This window comes from Physeter macrocephalus, chromosome 5 (assembly GCF_002837175.3).
Source record: "Physeter macrocephalus isolate SW-GA chromosome 5, ASM283717v5, whole genome shotgun sequence".
NCBI lineage: Eukaryota > Metazoa > Chordata > Mammalia > Artiodactyla > Physeteridae > Physeter > Physeter macrocephalus.
The window spans coordinates 96,928,326-96,945,123 of NC_041218.1; the positions used below are offsets into that span (position 1 = coordinate 96,928,326).

General features: G+C 41.9%; 1 protein-coding gene across 15 annotated transcripts in view; it reads left to right on the forward strand.

Moving 5' to 3' along the window:
- Nucleotides 1-16,798, forward strand: part of SUGCT (succinyl-CoA:glutarate-CoA transferase) — an 806,218-nt gene that overhangs the window by 681,531 nt on the left and 107,889 nt on the right. The window contains exon 14 of one of the 15 annotated variants that reach the window (XR_008617471.1): nucleotides 14,833-14,909. The exons of the other annotated variants lie outside the window; for them this stretch is intronic. The gene's annotated coding sequence lies outside the window, so the exon portion shown is untranslated. The remainder of the gene's footprint in view (nucleotides 1-14,832; nucleotides 14,910-16,798) is intronic. 15 annotated transcript variants of the gene reach the window in all.

Consider the following 16,798-nt stretch of genomic DNA (forward strand, 5'->3'; position numbering starts at 1 on the left):
GGTCCGGGAGGATCCCGCGTGCCGCGGAGCGGCTGGGCCCGTGAGCCACGGCCGCTGAGCCTGCGCGTCCGGAGCCTGTGCTCCGCAGCGGGAGAGGCCACAGCGGTGAGAGGCCCGCGTACCGCAAAAAAAAAAAAAAAAAAAAGTCCCAACATTATGTATATGTATTTCCTTCTTTTCCATAAAAGTTCATTTTATTAAGTGCTGCAGACAACATAATTAACAAGGAAACTTACACTCAAAATTTAAAACCATAATAAGCAATCCTGAGGCTGTGTGTTTTTAAATCCTCAGATTGCTCAGCTAGTTGTCTCTAAGTTTTAAATGGTAGTTGCTAAAGCATACCATCAGAGATTACTTTTAGCAACAATAACAGCTGGCTTTGAAATTAATTTTAAAATGAATATAATTTATAACAGGTACATGTACACGAGGTGAAGTCATTCCTGGCATCCTTCAACTGATACACTATCTTAAAGCTTAGGGCAAAGCACTTAGTATTCAGGAAAATTACACATAAGATTGTATTTTATGATTTTTTTTCCCTGAGAGTGTATGAACAAGCATTATAAACATGCTCTACACCTGTAAGACCTAGTATTACGGTAGGTAACCAGGGAATATCCACTACACTAGGAAGAAATCTGCACAATGAATCAGGCACAGAACAGCTGGCGGAGAAATCAGTCAGAGAATCAGAGTAATCTATGGAAGGTATTTGAATTTGCTATAAATATTTTGCAAGCGTTGGGTGAAGAAGCTAGACCTCTGGGCCTCACAACCAAAGCCCGGGCCTGCTGCGGGCCAGAGTAATGGTTTTCAGAAAGTACACAGCTCAAGAGAAAGAATTATTCTTTGAACAGTATGTGGGGAATGCAGTTCATTCGGACTCGGGTTGTTTTTGTATCACCCACAAGGCGTCCATCTTCAGAGGAATTGGCCCCAGGTTTCCAGACAGTTTGCCTTTTGGGTGCCCTAACTTTCCACTGCTGGCAACAAGTACCTCACCAGACAAAGAAAGGGTATTTCTTTTAAGTATTAAATACGTGCTGAGCAGGAAGGCATCTTTGCCTATCCCTTAAGGCACAAAATAAGTGGACTTTGGTGAGTAACTGAGAATGTGGCCAAGAAAAGAAATATGGTCGAGGTTTGGGAAAATGGGATGCAAGTTTGCTTTTCTTCACCTTCCCCCCAGCCAAATCCACTAGATTCTCCTGTCTTATTTTTCTTTTGGATGCATCTTTGTGTCATACATCATTAAAAAAACAAAACAGGGGACTTAGAAGGAACTCCCCCTTCATACAAACAAATGAAGAAGCTCCAGAGCTTGGGCCACAGTAAACAGGAGAGCCGCGGAGAGAAAGAAAAGCATAGGAAAGAAAAACACAAAGACACAGATTCTGGAGCCAAGTCAGGGTGCAAGGTCAGCTGAAACCCACAAGTGCGTGTGGCAAAGGACCAGAGGTGATAGGGTGGATGGGAGGTGCTGCTTGGCTCTGAGCCATTCCGTGGTGAGAAGATCCCACTGGAATCAGGCACCTGCTGCTTTAAGATTGGAGCCTCAGGAAAAGGGCGAGAAGCCTTAAGTGGCTTGGCAGGAGGGAGGGAGCAAAGAGGCGGGTACAGTCTAGGCTGGTACAGGCTAGGGGTCCATGGAGCTGCTCGCTCTTAGGGGCCAAAGTGCTGATTCTGTGCTCACCAGCTTCAAGCTGATTCTGCTTTGGGGCACCCGGGGCTTTTCTCTAGTAAATTAACATGTTAAAAGCTCTCATGCCCAGCCTGCCCTCAAGGGAGTCTTTACCAGCCAACTCTCCTTGGGGCCCAAGCAAAGCTGGCAAAAGGGAAAAAGCCACAAGACCTTGAGCTTCACAAAAGCAAAAGGAGCAACAAACTCCGCCACACCGTGGGTGCCATCCCGCCACAGAGGGGCTCGCTTGTCTCTCGGCGCTGCTCTGATACCCCCGGCGTAGAGCTTGCTGTTCCAGTGCACGTCGCAGCAGCGGCTTGGAAACTAGCCCTGTCCTCCGGCTTATGCTCCATGACGACAAGGGTCAGATTGCCACTTGCAAGTTCATGCCTGGATCCCTATGTGGAATGTGCCCTCTGTCTCCTCACGTCTCTCTGGAGCTGCAGTCCAAACATTGCCTGTTGTCTGAAGACTCTGAAATAAAAATAAAACAGATAATGGGACTATGAGAGAGCAGAAAAATAACAGTAACCAGCAAGTGTCGCTTCTATGTTCAGTTTTACTTCGCTGGCAGAAGTGAGTGTGTTCGTCAGTCCATGGGTAAAATGAAGATGCTCTAGCACAAGAAACTCCTCGGGGTGAGGACTCTGTCACCCACTGTACGGCTCTTTGTCATGAGACAGGCCGGGATCTGGGACCCTTTGCTGCAAATACTTGCACCTGGACACACCTCTCCTGGAGAACGAACAAAATGCAAAGAAACTCTATGGGACTAAAAATAACTGCGTGCATGCCCAGCTGGGGCAAATTCTGGACCCCAAAGATACAAAGACACCAAAAAACCCAACTGCCACTTTTGAAGAGCCTGGAGCAAAAAACCCAAACATTGCCTGTTGTCTGAAGACTCTGAAATAAAAATAAAACAGATAATGGGACTATGAGAGAGCAGAAAAATAACAGTAACCAGCAAGTGTCGCTTCTATGTTCAGTTTTACTTCGCTGGCAGAAGTGAGTGTGTTCGTCAGTCCATGGGTAAAATGAAGATGCTCTAGCACAAGAAACTCCTCGGGGTGAGGACTCTGTCACCCACTGTACGGCTCTTTGTCATGAGACAGGCCGGGATCTGGGACCCTTTGCTGCAAATACTTGCACCTGGACACACCTCTCCTGGAGAACGAACAAAATGCAAAGAAACTCTATGGGACTAAAAATAACTGCGTGCATGCCCAGCTGGGGCAAATTCTGGACCCCAAAGATACAAAGACACCAAAAAACCCAACTGCCACTTTTGAAGAGCCTGGAGCAAAAAACGGTGTCGGGAGCAAAAGCAGGGCACTGCGCGTGCCCCCTGCACGCAACACCACCGAAGGGGCGGGCAAAACACCCAAGCCACCCCTCTGGCCCGACCCCTGGACACACCCCTCCCCTCACCCCGTATAAGAAACAAGCTTGACCCCCCTCGGGGAGCAAGCAAGCAGGGGAACCTGTGGTTTGTTCTTGCTCCCCGCTGCTGCAGCAGGGACCCCAGTAAAGCCTTGCCTGAATTTCCTGTCTGGCCTCTAGTCAATTTCTGTTGATTGGGGAAGGCCAAGAACTCTGGTTGGTAACAGTTGGGGCTCGGGCAGTGGAGCAAGTTGGGGGCTGTGGGACCACGTGGTCTTTAGGGTTCCTTCCTGGCTTGAGTGCTTGTGAAGCTAGCATTTAATATGGCTTCAGCATTGAGTGAGACCCCCTTCCCCTGAAATAGCTACACAATTAAGGAGGGCGGAAAAGAATGAAGGGATGGACAAAGGTGCGGGGGAGCTGGTGTGTCTGTTGGGATTTCCAAAGCTCCCTCACGTTACTCTCTTTGCAGAGTTTGTTTCCTCCTCCTCTTCCTCTTATTTCCTAAACTGTGTCTGACTTAATAGATTAAAAAATGACATCTCGGGACTTCCCTGGCAGTCCAGTGGTTAAGACTCCATGCTTCCACTGCAGGGGGCACGGGTTCGATCCCCGGTTGGGAAACTAAGATCCTACATGCTGCACAGCACGGCCGAAAAAAATGACATCTCAAGAACACGATATTGAGTTTTAAAAAGCCAGTTACAAAACAATATAGTCCAAAAATCAACCATTTATGTTAATTTCAAAAACCACACCGAACTGTACTATACATTGTCATGAAGATATATTTATGTAATAAAAGCTAGAAATTGCATGAGAAGGATCCACATCAGTGTCATCATAACGGTAACAACCATGTCACTCCTCACCAGCATCACTGTACCTGACCTTTACTGAGAACTTTCCACATGCCAGGCTCATCGGCTCACTGAAGCCTCTGGAAAGGAAAGGAGGGGGTGGGGCTGGAATGGCGTGACTTCTGCTGTATTTGAAATGAATATAACAAGGTGTTCACAAATTACAAATTGGGGTGGAGTGTCAGTCATTTTATTTTTGGTATTCAGTATGTTTGAAATGCTTCATTTTTTTTTTTTTTTTTTTTTTTTTTAGTTAAAAGAAAACAAAAGCAATAACCAAAAGAAACATGCAGACCTTTAGTTAGAAAGGGTCCCTTCTGCTAATGTCCACTGATGGAGTGTGTCCCCTCCAACTGCAGACCTTTAATGCTGCCCCGGGGTGGCTCAGTCCTCTTCCCTTTTCTCTATTTCCACACCTCAGACAACCGGGTCTGGTCCCTGCCTTTCAGACCGTTACCCTGCTGAGGCTTCCGCAGTGTCTGTTCCAGACCTGCGCCCTTCCCCACGCTCCAGGGTCTGCCTTACCTCTCTACACAGACCGCCAAAGGGTACATCAAATGCAACCTGCTCAAAATAGAACACATCCCCCCAAGCTATACCCCATCACAGTAAATAGCATCACCTTTAGAGTGAAAACAGTTCAATTCTGCCTTTAGCACCCTTCTTTCTGTCACTCTCCAAACCAACCCACTGGCGAATCTTACTGGCTCTATTTCGAAATCCACACTCAACCAGACACATCTGGGCCGCCTGCTGCTGTCCCCCTGGTCCAGCACCGCCACCTCTGACCTTCACCACTGACGGCCGTCACCTCCCAGTGCTTGGGCCACTCCATCTCTTTTCTAGATGGCTTCTTCGAAACCTTCCCAGGGCCTCCCTGTGCTCAGAACTAACTAGAGAGTCCTTTGTGTGCCTACAGAGTGCACAGTCTCTGGGCCACCGGGGCCTCCAACGCCCATCGTTTCCCTGCTCCCAGCCTCCCATCACCATGACCTTCTGAGACCTTATCGCTGATTCTCAGTCAGGCCCACACAAGCCCCAGGGGCCTGGCCTGTAGCCTTGGTCTTCCTTCTGCCTGGATGCCTCTTCACCTAGATTTTTTAAAAAATTTTATTTTTTTTTTATTTAGTTTTTTCTTTCTTGGCCACGCTGCACCATGGGATCAAACCTGCTCTCCCTGCATTGGAAGCACGAAGTCTTAACTACTGGACTGCCAGGGAAATCCTTTTACCTAGATATTTTTATGGCTCTCTTTCTCTTTATCTCTCTCTCTCTCTCTCTCTCTCTCTCTCTCTCTCTCTCTTTCTCCCTCTATCCATTCGGGTCTCTGCTCAAATCTCCTCTATTCAGAGAAACTTCCCTGCCAGCCATGTAACATAACAGGCTGTGGCTTTCCTTCCCCGCACTCCAGAGTCCCTTCTCTAGATCATAGTTGGGCAGTCAACACACACTTGTTGAAATGTTGAACTCATAATCCTTCTCGAGCACCAGCTGGTGGCAGGCATTCACACACACATTAATTCATTTGCTAGCCACCAAAGCCCTCTGAGGAAGTCCTGTTGGAGCAGCACAGATGACTGACACTCAGAGGATGTCCACAGGCTCTCACTGGTGTCCGTTCCAGAGTGGAATTCGAACCCATTCCTTTTTACTCTAATCTTACCCTGCATCACACTGCATCTCTCAGGGAAAGCTAGAAAAAGTAACATCCCTGCTATCTGCTGCCAGGGCTTGTGCTGGTCACATTTACAAAATTAGTATGATCTTCACGAATACTCTGAGAAGTAAACATTATCTGCATTTTAGAGGTGAGAAAATTGAATCTTCTGAGAGGTTAAATATTTAGCTTAAAATGGCCATTCTCCTCAGTGACAGAATGTACCCTGGGCCTGCCTCATCCACAGCCTGTGCTTTCTTAACGGCATGCATCCTGCTTGCCTAAAAGTTCCATTTTAATTCCCATAAAAGGCCGTCCCTGTAGCCTGTCAACATCACAGGCTTACTGACCCATCGTTGCTGTCCCGTGAATGAGTCCAACCCTGTCTTCTCCCCTCTCCTCACTCCCTTCCTCTACTGCGGAGACCTTTCCCCAGAACGTTCACCTTCTACTCATTGCTTACACCTGCTGTAGTCTCAGGGGAGCAGTAGTTTTCGTGGGCCACCCAGAAGTTGGACGTGAGAACACAGGTTATGTCAAGGGGAACAAGTGGGAGAACAGCCAGTACTGGAAGACAGACGGTGCCCGACTTGCAAATGGGTTTGTTTGCTAGAACTTCTTTGGAGGGGTTGTCATGTGAAACTCGAAACACATTTCCCCTTAGAAACAATATTATCAATCATGGACGGGCTTCCCCGGTGGCGCAGTGGTCGGGGGTCCGCCTGCCGATGCGGGGGAACCGGGTTCGCGCCCCGGTATGGGAGGATCCCACGTGCCGCGGAGCGGCTGGGCCCGTGAGCCGTGGCCGCTGGGCCTGCGCGTCCGGAGCCTGTGCTCCGCAGCGGGAGAGGCCACGGCAGTGAGAGGCCCGCGTACCGCAGAAAAAAAAAAAAAATCCCAAAACAATCATGGATGGGGTCTGGGGTCATCCATGAAACCCTGTGTAACGTCCAACCAAGATACCACTAGATCCTCCAGAGTTATTGACGTTCGCTAGCCAGTCAGCATCCGTCACCTCGATTCTGTGGGAAAATAGGCTTTTGAGTTCCAAATGGGGACACCAGGGACGCTTCTCTTCACATTATTCAGCTCGCGCTCCTATCTCTGGGTAAGATGCTCCTTACCACTGCCCCCAGCCCAGCTGGATTCAACAGGGCTGCTTGTCCATCAGCCTCGGGTGGTGGAGGACACTGGGCATTTGAAGGAGGGGGGAGTAAAGGGCTCCCAGAGCAAAAGAGGGCTCCCAAAGTCGGGTCCTCTGGCAGGGCAGTAGGCTGTGCTTAGAACCCCTGTGTAGTAGTGGCTCCAGTTTCAGGGCCCAGAGTGTCTTGGAGGGTCTTCTGTAATGTGGTACAGTGACCTTAGCAGGCTGAGTCATGACAGAACGTGGACAGTAAGTAGGGAGCGTGTGCCGATGTGGGACTGTTCCCTGTGTGTATCCTGACATCTCTGGAAAGTTCTGATGATGTGGGTGGCAGTGCAGAGTCACGAAAAGTACCCAGAACAGGTATCCATCCTAAGGCCCTAGTCCTTCCTCTGCTTCCGTAACTGGGGACTCTAGGCCACACACAGCCTCCCAGAGCCTTCTTTTCCTTTAACGTTAAGCGGGGAGAAGAATAATTACCCTGAACTCCGCAGGGCCGTTGTGAGCTTCTGTTGCTGTGGTATGCGTGTGAAAACACTTTCTGTCCCCTTCAATGCTACATTAGTATTATGTCTAGTATCACACAGTAGAGCACACAAAAGAACACGCGGTGCGGTCTCCAAAGCTCCGCTATTCTTTGTTCTGACACAAAACGAAGAAGGGAGGGACATGCACAAACTTCCATCCATCCACTGTGGTTTTTTTCAAGCACTGCTAGCAACAGAGAATTATCTGAAGAGGAAGATTTCGGCCTAGACACCCCATTTGTTCCAGACCATCGCCATTTCCGGCCACTCCACCTCCGGTCCTCCACTTGCCGCTGTTGCCTCAGAACACACAACGTTGTGCTCTGTTGGCTGCATGTTCTCCCTTTAGCAGAATCTCCCTTTCCAACAGCCTATTTTTTCTTTGTTGTCCTGCTAGAGGAGAATCTAATACATAGTCCTTTTTGTTTTTAATCCTCCAAATACTAATCAAACAGATCACATTTTAGTTGCAGATTCTTGGAGGAAAAACAAATCTTTATCCAAACTCCAAATGTGGGAATGTTGAATTGAGATAGTTTGTATTCCAAGACCCTGGACAGAGCAAGAAACATTAAGAACTCAAGAAGCTTTCCTATGTGGAAAGCATTTTTTTCCTACCTGCAGAATTATTTCTCTCCAGTTTGTGATGCAAAATTCTATGTGGAAAGTAAACATCGACTTGATTGACTGCTTTTAAATGACTATTTTCTGTAGGAGAATGCAACCTAGTTAGTGCTTGGCCACTTCAACATGTGTTCATAAACTTATTAGTTCATTAGCCACATTCTCTTAAAGTCCCAGACTGCATTGTGTCTTTTGAAAACTGAAGTCATGGACACAAACCATTTTCAAGCTGGAGAAATGTTAAAAATAATGGTGTCCTGCAATGTTTCTCTACAACCATGCCTTTCGGGATGGTGGCACATGCTACATCATTACTGTACAGCCGCCTGCTTTGAGATCAGCTGCTCTATTTCTCTCTAGACTGAATGAGTCAATAAGAGATTTGGTTCTAAAACATCCCAGCTGGACAGTGGTGAAGGCAGTGCATTCTCTCCTACCACCAGTTCAGATAGTTTTGTACAAGAGGGTTAGCAGGACCTCACCTTTATTAATGTGTGAAAATCAGTAGGCTCGTTAGAAATTGTTCCCAGAATTGTTTTAACATAAAATGTGACAGTTGCCCGCTCTGGGGTGCCAAGACTCTTAAGTGCATCCTCTGTTCTCCAGGATTGATGAGTTGTCTTTTGGGCTGTAAAAGCCTCACTTTTCTTAAACTAAAAAAAAAAAAAAATTTCAGCGTCTGTTTTTAGATTTCTGGGAAAGGTAACATATGTTGTAGGAAATTCAATAAAAAATCTCGATTACCAGGAAAGTCTTTGTGGATAAAACAGAGAAGAATGGATTGGATACTATTAGAGTCCAACTGAGTTGAGGATGGTTGGATCCAAACTGTGATGATTTGGGGGCTAGGGGTGGGTGATGGTGAGAGTTTTCCACGGATATATCCTCGGTTCCTGTTGTCAGCATTTTTATCACTTACCTCAGGAAAGATGTAGGAGGCTATAAATTTGCATCTGTTACAAAACCATTGACATTAATTGAATTTGGCACCTGAAGTATTCACAAGTGTGCAGGTGGTCCACTTCATGGAGACATTATTAGAATTAGGATACCAAAAAATTTCAATTAGCTAGAGCAATGTCCACATTAACCCTATTGCAGGGTTTTTATTTGACTGAAAACTCAGTGCAAATAAACTGATTGGTGGGGTTACTAAAAGATACCATATGATTTTAGTCTGTAAAAATAGAGGTATAATATCTAGAATAAGGGAAAAGACAAATCTTTCATATTCTGAGCACCTGAAACATGCATTTAATTTTGATACAGGATATTTGATTAGAGATGTAGAGAAATTGGAATTCAGATGGGAATCCAGCAGTGAAGAGCCAAGGTGATGAAAGACTTAAAGCCCTAGAATAGTTTTAAAGAACAGATATGTTTCTTTTAACTTGAAAAAGAATGAAGAAAATAACAATTTTGCTATAGAAAAAGATATTGGAACATAAACTGAACAACCAGAAAGATTCAAGCATATGACAGATGTTTTGACATGATGTTATTAGGGTCCTTTCTAATGCTGCTCTTCTAGGCCATGGGTATGCTTCTAGGGAGGTGCCATTTTGTAAAATGGTGTCCTTTTAAAAAGTTTTGGAGGGGCTTCCCTGGTGGCGCAGTGGTTGGGAGTCCGCCTGCCGATGCAGGGGACGCGGGTTCGCGCCCCGGTCCGGGAGGATCCCACATGCCGCGGAGCGGCTGGGCCCGTGAGCCGTGGCCGCTGGGCCTGCGCGTCCGGAGCCTGTGCTCCGCAACGGGAGAGGCCACAACAGTGAGAGGCCCGCGTACCACACACACACAAAAAAAAAAAGTTTTGGAGCTTTGTAGTATTTTTTAAAATTATCTAGATTGGGGTTGCTCAATACTTTATTGAGATGATGAAAATGTTTTCTGCACTATCCAATATGGTAGCCACTAGATACATGTGACGACTGAGCACTGGAAATTTGCTAGTCCAATAGAGGAACTGGATTTTAATTTTATTTAATTTTAAATTTAAGTACCCACATGGAGCTGGTTGTTATGATACTGGGCAGTATAGGTCAAAATATTGTCTTTTTCTCCCATTTCTCTTTGCTAACAGCTTTGGAATTTGGTCCTTTGTCTCATCCAGATTCACTGAAAAATTTAAAAGCAAATGTATAACAGAATTAATGTCTAATTTTCAGATTACTAAATGTGGACTATTATTTTTTATATTGCTTCTGAATATTTCCTAAGTTCTTCAGATTTTGTTATCGTCTGCTTCAAAACACCTTCCCTTGTTTCTTGCATGTTGAAATATTGATTGCAGAAGTTCTGCAATCCATATTAAGTTAACTTAATGTTAAGTTCTGTTAGTACCTTCCTTCTGACAGCACCCACATTCTGCTGCCAGATCTCCAGAAAGAGTGTTTCCAAGAAAGGACCTGCATTAACTGCCCCCAACCCAGTATGAACAGATTTGTATGATATGGTAGGCATCCCTCAAGGCTTCCCAACAATTCGGCAGGAGAACACATTTGATGGTTGTATTGTATATTCTCATTTGGTTTCAAAATTTTTAAAAAGATAAACATCTTTTTGGATTCAAAGCAAAGTTTATTCTTGGTTTGATGTACATCTTCATTGACCTTTTATTAAGCCCTCTGGTCCAGAAAAATTACTTCTCCATGCCCCAATTTCAGGATCCATCCAGTTAGGTTAGAGAAATATCCAGTATCTTCTATTGGGAAGAAATCATTAGTATCTTCCATTTTCTTGAGATGTGGAGTTATATAGGAAATAATTTGTAGTAAAAAAAAAAAAAGAAAATCACTAATCAAATGTAAGTTATTGCTTTTCTTTGTTTTCATTGTCTTTTTACGGCTTTTAAAAAAGTTTTTATTTTAAGATAATTGTAGATTTATATGAAATTGTAAGAAATAATTCCTTCATCCAGTTTCCCCCAATGATAACACCTAACGTAACTATAATGCAAAATTATAGACAGGAAACTAGCACTAATACAATTCACTGATCATATTCAGATTTCACCAGTTTACATGACTCGTTAGTATGTGTGTGTGTTTAATTCTGTGCAGTTTTATCACACATGTAGATTCATGTGACCACCACAATGGCCAAAACAGAACAGCTCCATCACAAGGGTCCCTCATGCTACTCTTTATAGGTACTGCCATTTCCCACCCTTCCCGCTTCTATATAATTTTGTCATTTCAAGAATTTTGTCCCGCTCCATCTATATAATTTTGTCATTTCAAGAATGTTCTATAAATGGAGGCATACAGTATGTAACTTTTTGATTTTGGCTTTTTTTACTCAGCATAAATTCCTTGAGATCCATCCAAGCTGTTGCTTGTATCAGTACTTCATTCATTTTATTGCTGAATAGTAGTCCATGGAATGAATGTAACAGTGTTTAACTCTTCACCTGTTGAAGGACATTTGGGTTATTTTCAGCTTTTGCTATTACAAATAAAGCTGTTATGAACATTTGCAAACAGATTTCTGGATGAGCACCAATTGTAATTTTTCTGGGATAAATGTCCAGGAGTACAATAGTACAGTAGCTGGATCATATGGTAAATGTATGTATACTTTTGAAAGAAACCTGTCATACATTTTTCCAGAGTGAGCGTTAACAGTTCACATTTCGGCCAGCAGTGTATGAGCGATTCAGTTTTTCTGCATCATCACCAGGATTTGGTGCTATCACTATTCTTTATTTTGGTCATTCTGATGCAGTTTTAATTTACATCTCCATGATAACTGATTATATTGAACATCTTTGCATGTGCTTATTAGCCGCCTATATATTTTCTTCCGTGAAATGTCTTTTGCTCATTTTCTAATTGAATTGTTTGATATTTCCTGTTTTTCAGTTTGTCAGTATTTGGTCTGCAACTATTTTTTCCAAGTCTGTAGTTGGTCTTTTCATCCTCGTAACATGGTCTTTCATGGGAAAAAAATTAATTTTGATGAGGTCCAATTTATCAGTTTTTCCTTTTGTGAATTTTACTTTTGGTGTCAAGACCTATTCACCCAGTTCTAGGTCCCAAAGATTTTTTTTAAGTGTTTATTCTGAGTTTTATAGTTTCACGTTTTACATTTATTTCTGTGACTTACGTTACGTTAATTTTTATAGAGTGTTGAGGTTAGGTTGAGGTTGAGGTTAGGCTGCCTATAATAGCCAGTTGCTCCAGCACCATTTGTTGAAAAGGCCATCTTTCTCCTATATAATTGTTTTTGCAGCTTTTTCAAACATCATTTGGTCATGTTTGTATGGGTCTATTTCTGGATTCTCTATTTCCATTGACTTATGTTTCTATCCCTCCACTAATACCACACTGTCTTTATTATAGCTATATATAATACTTAAGAGTGGGTAGAGTGATTTCTTTCACTTCACTCTTTCAAAATTGTTTTAGCTATTCTAGATATTTTACATTTCCATATAAAATTTAGAGTATGCTTGCCTGTGTTTACAAAACAAAACAAAACAAAACAAACTTTCTTGGATTTTGATAGGGAGTGCATGGAACACATATATCAATTTAAGGAGAATTGACGTCTTTACCGTATTGAGTCTTCCAATTCATGAACACAGTATATCTCTCCATTTACTTAGTTCTTCTATGATTTCTTCATCAGCATTTTGTAATTTTCAGCATACTTATTCTGTACAAGTTGAGTTTACTTGTTAAATTTATTTTCTTTGGAGTGATTGGAAACATTATTGTGTTTTAAATTTTAGTTTCCACATTTTCCTTGTTAATACATCGAAATGTGATTACTTTTTGTGTATTTATGTTGTATCCTGCAACATTGCTGAACTCACTTATTAGTTCTGAAAGGTTTTTGTTTGGTTTGTTTATAGATTACTTGGGAATTTTTACATAGACAATCATGTCATCTGCAAAGAGGGACAGTTTTATTTCTTTCTTTCTAACTCACATGCTTTTTACTTCTTTTTCTTGCCTTACTATGATGGTTAGAACTTAGAGTACTTTGTCAAATACGAGTGGTAAGAGGAGACATCTTTCCTTGTTCCTAACCTTAGAAGAAAGTATTCAGTCTTTTACCATAAATATGATGTTAGCTGTTGGGTTTTGCAAATGCCCTTTATCAGGTTGAGGAGGTATACTGAATTCCTATTTTGCTAGGAATTTTTTTCACAAATAGGTGTTGGATTTTGTCTAATGCTTTTTTCTATGTGAATTGATGTTATTGTAACATTTTTCTTCTTTAACCCGTTGGTATGTTGGATTGAACCTATTAATTTTCAAATGTATATTCTGCTCCTGTTGGGTGGAATGTTCTGTATATGTTAATATAGGTACATTTGTTGATTGAGCTGTTCAATTCTATATCCTTGCTGATCTTCTGTCTAGTTCTATCAATTTATGAGAGTGGGATGTTGAAGTCTTCAACTCTAATTGTGTATTTGTTCATTTCTCTTTTTAGTAGCATCAGTTTTTGCTTTGTGTAATTGCTGCTCTGTTGTTTGGTGTATACACATTTAGGATTCTTATGTATTTCTGTTGAATTGATTCTTTCATCTTTACTGTAATTTCCCTTTTTGTATCTAGTAATTTTCTCTGCTCTAAAGTCTACCTCGTCTGATATTACTATAGTCACCTGCTTTTGTTTAAAGGAGTATTTTCATGATATATATCCAACCTTTTACTTTCAACTTACCTCTGTTATTAAATTTGAAATGAGTTTCTAATAGTCAGCATTTTTTTTTAATCCTTGCTGCCAATCTCTGTCTTTTAATTGGTGAGTTTAGACCATTTACCTTTAAGTAATTAGAGATATGTTACAGCTTAAGAATTTTTTTCTCTGTTTGTTTTTGCTGTTTCTCTTCTCTTGCCTTTCTGTGAGTTATTTGAACATCTTCAGAATTCCGCTTTCATTTACTTAGAGTATATCTTTGAAAAGAATTTTTAAACTGGTTGCTTTAGGTATTATGTAATATATACATAACTTATCACAGTCTACTGGTGTTGACATTTTACTAGTTCAAGTGAGGTATAGAGACCTTCACTCCATTTAAGTCCTTTAATTTTGTATGGGTACAGAATGGTTGTTAATGTCTTGATTGTTCACCCTCATGATTGTGTGGCTGACTGGGGGCTGTGACTCACTGCCACTGCCCAGCATCACAAAAGACTATTGTATCATGTATTGCTAGCCAGGAAAAAGATCAAAATTCAAAACTCAGAGTGCGGTTTGTACTGAATACGTATCATTTTCACACCATTGTAAAGTTGAAAAATTGTAAGTAAGTCAAACCACAGTAAATTGGGGACTATCAGTATATTGACCCCTATTTTTACCCATTTGGATATTCTTCTTTCCTTTCTGAAGCTCAAAGTCTTCTTTTGTTATTATTTACTTTCTGTTAAAAGAATTTCCTTTAGCTATTTTTTAAGGGTAGGTTTGTTACTAACAAACTCTTTTAGTTTTCCTTCATCTGAGAATGTCTTGATTTCCTCTTCATTTCTTAAGGATATTTTTTTTGCCAGATACAGAATTTACAGTAGACAGTTCTTTTCTTTCAGTAATTTTTTAAAGTGCCACTTTCTCCTGTCCTCCGTGGTTTCTGATGATAAATCCCGTCATTTGAATTGTTTTTTCCTTATAGGTAATGTGCTTTTTTTTTTTTTTCTGATTGCTTTCATGTTTTTTTTTTTTGTCTTTTGTCTTCAGAAGTTTAATTATGATGTGTCTTGGCATGAGTTTCTATGGGTTTGTCCTACTGGAAATTTGTTCAAATTCTTACAGCTATAAACTTGTGTTTTTCACCAAATTTGGAAAGTTTTGTCCATTATTTGTTTGCATACTTTTTCAAAGCATCCCACTCTTTCCCTCTCTTCTTCTGAGACTCCAGTGATAGAAATGTTAACTCTTTTGTTATTGTCCTGATTCTCTCTTCATTATTTTCAAATACATTTTCTCTCTGTTGTTAGATTGATAAATTCTACTGATTTGGTTTCAAGTTCACTGACTGTACTCTGTCATCTCCACTCTGCTGTTGAGCCCATCAGTAAGTTTTTTTATTTTGATTATTGTGTCTTTTAGTTCTACAGTTTCCTTTTGGTTCTTTTCCATGATTTCTATTTTTGCTGAGTTTTATATTTTTTCATTTGTTTCAAGAGAACCCATGATTATTTATGAAGCATTTTTATGATGTCTGCTTTATGATCCTTGTCAGATAATTCCAACATCTGGTTTATCTTGGCATTGGCACCTGCTGAGTGCCTTCTCTCATTCAAGTTATGATTTTGCTGGTTGTGGTTATAATGAGTTATTTTCAGTTGTATCTGGGACATTTTGGACATTGTATTCTGAGATTTTGTATCCTATTCAATCTCCCCTTTTTTAAGCAGGCTATCCCCCTGTTGAGGTATAGCGTGAAGGCCAAGTTGGTGTGTATGGTCACCTTCCCACTGGGTTTCCCCACCCCACTCAGCTCACTTCCAGATTTCCATGACACTATCCTGGCAGAGTAAGTAGATTACCATCTGCCCTATTGGATGGGAAATAAGAGATTTGCTCCCCCTTGGTCTTGGTGACATTACAGAGCTGGGAAATCAAAGAGCCACAGCCTGCTTCTGTGGGATTAAGGTGAGGCTGGTAGGATAGAAGATCAGCTCTCAGCTTGGCTCCACTGGAATCATGAAGCGGTGGTGATAGAGGGGTCTCCCTCATTGGTGTTTGGCCAGAGTACAGCAGATATTGACAAAAAATGTTTAGGGTTCATTAGGCCACCCTTTTCCTAGTCTTTTGGCTAGGAGGAATAGGCTTTTGTTGGCATTTATTTAGTCTGTGTCTGTTGGTGGTTTGGGGCTGGTGGATTCTGTAGTGTCCCATCCAGCATGTATGGGAGGCCACAAAGAAACCCAGAAAAATCTCCTCAGTGTTGTTGCTCAAGTCTCAAGATCTCTTGGCAGTCATATTCTTGTTTCCTGTACTATTTGTTGCCTTATGTCCAGAGTTTTTTAGTTGCAAGAGGAAGGACTTGGGAGGAAAGAGGTCAGAAATGAAAATCTAAGGTATTTCTTTTATGTAATACATTTTTAAGATTTCACTGTCCATTTCCTAATGGTGAAATAAACAGCCTCCCTTTAGAAAGAGTCTCTTTGTACTAAAATTCAGACTAGATCCTAAGCATGAGTTTGAATCACTGCTAGCCATCATGAAGCAGAAACTCAATTCTCATTGCCCCTGCCCCTCAGACCCTGTGATGTTAATTACAACAAGGCGAATTAGAAGAATTAACAGTTTGCAAGGGCTTAATAGGTGCTTGGGTTAAGTGCTTGGCAAGCATTTTCTCATTTAATTCGCCAAACTAGCCTATGAACTAGATACGGTTATCACCCTCATGTTATAGATGAGGACAGCGATGCTGAAAGAGGTTAAGTAATTTGCCAAAATCCACAAATCTAGGAAGTAGCAAGGCTTTTCCAATTTAGTGATTCAAGTTCAGTGCTTATTCCATTTCAGATAACAAGCCTTACTCCCAAAGATTCTGATGTACTAGGTATAAGTCCAGGCCCATCAATATGCATTTTTGATTTGTCAAGCTGGAAAACTGATGTAGGAAGACCTTTTTTCACACTTTGACAAACCCCAAGGCACTGAGGCATCTGTCTTGTCTCTGGTAGAATGGCTTTGACCAACAAAGGGTGGAGTAAACAAGCACACCTCTTCTTTCCAAAGAAAACAGGAATTTGGAGATGCTTCCCTTTTCTGGATTTTGCCCACGAAGATGCTCAGGACTTTCTCAGACATGCTTTGTGCGGTTTACTACACATTCGCCATCATACCGCTGGGCTGGGCAATTGGACTCACTTTAGAGTGGCCACTTAAAGGTTTTTTGAATGTTCTGTTTCACAGGAAACAAAATTGTGGTTCTCCTTAAAATATATATCA